The sequence below is a fragment of the Drosophila mauritiana genome, unplaced genomic scaffold, assembly GCF_004382145.1.
Source record: "Drosophila mauritiana strain mau12 unplaced genomic scaffold, ASM438214v1 U_81, whole genome shotgun sequence".
NCBI lineage: Eukaryota > Metazoa > Arthropoda > Insecta > Diptera > Drosophilidae > Drosophila > Drosophila mauritiana.
This window is the reverse complement of record NW_022881520.1, coordinates 32,535-37,596: the sequence shown is the minus strand read 5'-3', so window position 1 is coordinate 37,596 and position 5,062 is coordinate 32,535. Positions and strand designations below refer to the sequence as shown.

Here is a 5,062-nt window from a genome sequence, read left to right as displayed (position 1 = left end):
GTTTTACTTGAAAATTTTCGGCTTTCGCCTTGAACTTAGGACCGACTAACTCGTGATCAACCACTGTTCACACGAAACCCTTCTCCACTTCAGTCCTCCAAGGTCTCATTCGATTATTTGCTACTACCACCAAGATCTGTACCAATGGCAGCTCCATGCAGGCTTACGCCAAACACTTCTACGCATACCATTGTACCTTCCTACTCACTAAAGTTTCAAAATTTATATCACAAGTAATATAAATCATCTACTTTAGCGGTAATGTATAGGTATACAACTTAAGCGCCATCCATTTTAAGGGCTAGTTGCTTCGGCAGGTGAGTTGTTACACACTCCTTAGCGGATTTCGACTTCCATGATCACCGTCCTGCTGTTTTAAGCAACCAACGCCTTTCATGGTATCTGCATGAGTTGTTAATTTGGGCACCGTAACATTACGTTTGGTTCATCCCACAGCGCCAATTCTGCTTACCAAAAGTGGCCCACTGGGCACATTATATCATAACCTTGAACTTCATATCAAGAAAGTTAAGGTTCTTACCCATTTAAAGTTTGAGAATAGGTTAAGATCGTTTCGACCCTAAGGCCTCTAATCATTCGCTTTACCAGATAAGATTATTTTATATAATATTAAAATGCACCAGCTATCCTGAGGGAAACTTCGGAAGGAACCAGCTACTAGATGGTTCGATTGGTCTTTCGCCCCTATACTCAATTCTGACAATCGATTTGCACGTCAGAACTGTTTCGGTCTTCCATCAGGGTTTCCCCTGACTTCAACCTGATCAAGTATAGTTCACCATCTTTCGGGTCACAGCATATATGCTCAAGGTACGTTCCAGTTAGAGGCATAAATAATATAAATATACATTATACATAACTATATAGAACGCCCCGGGATTGTGTTAATTAGCTATAAATAGCTAAAAAACTAATCCCATTATTAGTCAAGTTAATTACGCTATTAGGTTTACATCCCAATAACTTGCACATATGTTAGACTCCTTGGTCCGTGTTTCAAGACGGGTCCCGAAGGTATCCTGAATCTTTCGCATTGTTAATCATACAAGAGCATATAATAAACACAAAAATCAATGATAATTATGCCATTATATAATTCCGAAAAATTAACGCTCTGTAATAATATAAATCTATCAGCACTTTATCAAATTAATAACATTTATTCTGTGTTAAAATGCAAGCAATTTAATTGGAATAAACTATAAGTTATATTTTATGATAAATTTGGGATATGCTAATAGATTACAATGTCCTTATATGGAAAAAATGCACATTATTCTTAATAATATTATTTAAATATTACAATTTTAATGATGAATTTTCCATAACGGATATTCAGGTTCATCGGGCTTAACCTCTAAGCAGTTTCACGTACTGTTTAACTCTCTATTCAGAGTTCTTTTCAACTTTCCCTCACGGTACTTGTTTACTATCGGTCTCATGGTTATATTTAGTTTTAGATGGAGTTTACCACCCACTTAGTGCTGCACTATCAAGCAACACGACTCTTTGGAAACATCATCTAGTAATCATTAACGTTATACGGGCCTGGCACCCTCTATGGGTAAATGGCCTCATTTAAGAAGGACTTAAATCATTAATTTCTCATACTAGAATATTGACGCTCCATACACTGCATCTCACATTTGCCATATAGACAAAGTGACTTAGTGCTGAACTGTTTTCTTTTCGCTCGCCGCTACTAAGAAAATCCTTGTTAGTTTCTTTTCCTCCCCTAATTAATATGCTTAAATTCAGGGGGTAGTCCCATATGAGTTGAGGTTGTATATATAACTATATTTTGCCATAAATTCTTTATTTATAAATGATAAAACAATCAATTAAATTCGTTATAAATAGTTCCAATAGTTCTTGTAAGCAAAGTTATTTTTTATCCATTTAACGAACCAACGAAGAATAATAACAAAACCAAGATTTTTCTTTTTCCGAATCATTAATAAGAGACAATTCTAGATGAAAAATATTTCAATTTTTTATGCTAGACATTTCTCAGTATTATTTGATTGAAAAAGAAAATATTTCTCTTCGTTTTTCACATTCAAATGTGAGATAATGTTTTTCATTTCTTTTTTAATATTATGAATAAAATCATTATTTAATCCAATAATATACCATATGCTTATAAAAAATTTATAAACAACTTAATTAGCATAGTCTTACAACCCTCAACCATATGTAGTCCAAGCAGCACTATAAAATTAATTAAAGTACATAACAGCATGGACTGCGATATGCGTTCAAAATGTCGATGTTCATGTGTCCTGCAGTTCACACGATGACGCACAGTTTGCTGCGTTCTTCATCGACCCATGAGCCGAGTGATCCACCGCTTAGAGTTTTATAATTCATTTTTATATAATATCAATATTGTTTTTATTGAAAGAAATTAAAAATACACCATTTTACTGGCATATATCAATTCCTTCAATAAATTTATTTTTATACCTAAAAATAAATGTTGCGATATGTCTTAGTTTCATATAAGCATTATGTATCATAAAAATCTGGTTATGGTTTGCTATTTTGGGTGACACATACTGCAAAATTTATATAAAACATTAACCTGATGGATGACAGGTACAAACATTGTATATTTTAGGTTGTTGCATTAGCCAACGTATGCTCATAACATAGATGAACAATACATATTCGCAACGCGTGTATATTATGGTCCATATACACACACACTTATTTTGAATACCACATTCAAAATTATTTTAATTTTAATTCGACTTCTACTTTCAAATTTTGTTCAGTTTCTTCGATTTCCATTTTCGAGAATTTGTTTTTATAGGAAACGCCATTGTTGTAGTAGGTACTGCCACAAATACGCACAACAACATTAATAATGTTAAAGTCTTTTTATGAGGTTGCCAAGCCCCACATATAAAATAAAAGCCATCTTCATTTTATTTTGACTTTAACTTTTGATTCCGTGGAATCATTTTGTAATATTTTTATTTTGGTAAATTGTATTTATTTGTATTATAACAAATGTTTATTAACGATAAGGATATTATACAATAATGATCCTTCCGCAGGTTCACCTACGGAAACCTTGTTACGACTTTTACTTCCTCTAAATAATCAAGTTCGGTCAACTTTTGCGAAACAACCGTAACACGCAAGGCGTCACAGTGATCACGTCCGGAGACCTCACTAAATAATTCAATCGGTAGTAGCGACGGGCGGTGTGTACAAAGGGCAGGGACGTAATCAATGCGAGTTAATGACTCACACTTACTGGGAATTCCAAGTTCATGTGAACAGTTTCAGTTCACAATCCCAAGCATGAAAGTGGTTCAGCGGTTTACCCGGACCTCTCGGTCTAGGAAATACACGTTGATACTTTCATTGTAGCGCGCGTGCAGCCCAGGACATCTAAGGGCATCACAGACCTGTTATTGCTCAATCTCATTATTGCTAGACGCAATTTGTCCATTTAAGAAGCTAGTGTCCTTATAATGGGACAAACCAACAGGTACGGCTCCACTTACATAAACACATTCAAACACAATAAACATTTTACTGCCACCATGAATGAAGGCTACATAAGCTTCAGCACCATAATCCTGAAGATATCTATTTAATATATTTGAGTCTCGTTCGTTATCGGAATTAACCAGACAAATCACTCCACGAACTAAGAACGGCCATGCACCACCACCCATAGATTCGAGAAAGAGCTATCAATCTGTCTTACACACTTATGTTCGGACCTGGTAAGTTTTCCCGTGTTGAGTCAAATTAAGCCGCAGGCTCCACTCCTGGTGGTGCCCTTCCGTCAATTCCTTTAAGTTTCAGCTTTGCAACCATACTTCCCCCGGAGCCCAAAAGCTTTGGTTTCCCGGGAAGCGACTGAGAGAGCCATAAAAGTAGCTACCACCCAATTGCTAGCTGGCATCGTTTATGGTTAGAACTAGGGCGGTATCTGATCGCCTTCGAACCTCTAACTTTCGTTCTTGATTAATGAAAACATCTTTGGCAAATGCTTTCGCTTAAGTTAGTCTTACGACGGTCCAAGAATTTCACCTCTCGCGTCGTAATACTAATGCCCCCAAACTGCTTCTATTAATCATTACCTCTTGATCTGAAAACCAATGAAAGCAGAACAGAGGTCTTATTTCATTATCCCATGCACAGAATATTCAGGCATTTGAAGCCTGCTTTAAGCACTCTAATTTGTTCAAAGTAATAGTACCGGCCCACAATAACACTCGTTTAAGAGCACTAGTGCAGGTTTTTAAATAGGAGGAACATATGAAAAAATACAAGTATTTAATCACATATAAGAACTCCACCGGTAATACGCTTACATACATAAAGGTATAGTACTAACCACAATTGTAAGTTGTACTACCCGTATGAAGCACAAGTTCAACTACGAACGTTTTAACCGCAACAACTTTAATATACGCTATTGGAGCTGGAATTACCGCGGCTGCTGGCACCAGACTTGCCCTCCAATTGGTCCTTGTTAAAGGATTTAAAGTGTACTCATTCCAATTACAGGGCCTCGGATATGAGTCCTGTATTGTTATTTTTCGTCACTACCTCCCCGAGCTGGGAGTGGGTAATTTACGCGCCTGCTGCCTTCCTTAGATGTGGTAGCCGTTTCTCAGGCTCCCTCTCCGGAATCGAACCCTGATTCCCCGTTACCCGTTGCAACCATGGTAGTCCTAGATACTACCATCAAAAGTTGATAGGGCAGACATTTGAAAGATCTGTCGTCGGTACAAGACCATACGATCTGCATGTTATCTAGAGTTCAACCAATATAACGATCTTGCGATCGCTTGGTTTTAGCCTAATAAAAGCACATGTCCCTTAAGGTTCATGTTTTAATTGCATGTATTAGCTCTAGAATTACCACAGTTATCCAAGTAACTGTTAAAGATCTAAGGAACCATAACTGATATAATGAGCCTTTTGCGGTTTCACTTTTAATTCGTGTGTACTTAGACATGCATGGCTTAATCTTTGAGACAAGCATATAACTACTGGCAGGATCAACCAGAAT

The 5,062-nt window shown here is 36.7% G+C and overlaps 2 non-coding genes across 2 annotated transcripts; both read right to left on the bottom strand.

The window, feature by feature from the left end:
* Window positions 1–2,201: 2,201 nt before the first annotated feature.
* LOC117149925 lies at window positions 2,202–2,380 on the bottom strand. Its single transcript, XR_004460621.1, has one exon. It is a non-coding gene; the product is annotated as a 5.8S ribosomal RNA (ribosomal RNA).
* A 686-nt stretch (window positions 2,381–3,066) lies between these two features.
* On the bottom strand, window positions 3,067–5,062 carry LOC117149927. Its single transcript, XR_004460623.1, has one exon. It is a non-coding gene; the product is annotated as a small subunit ribosomal RNA (ribosomal RNA).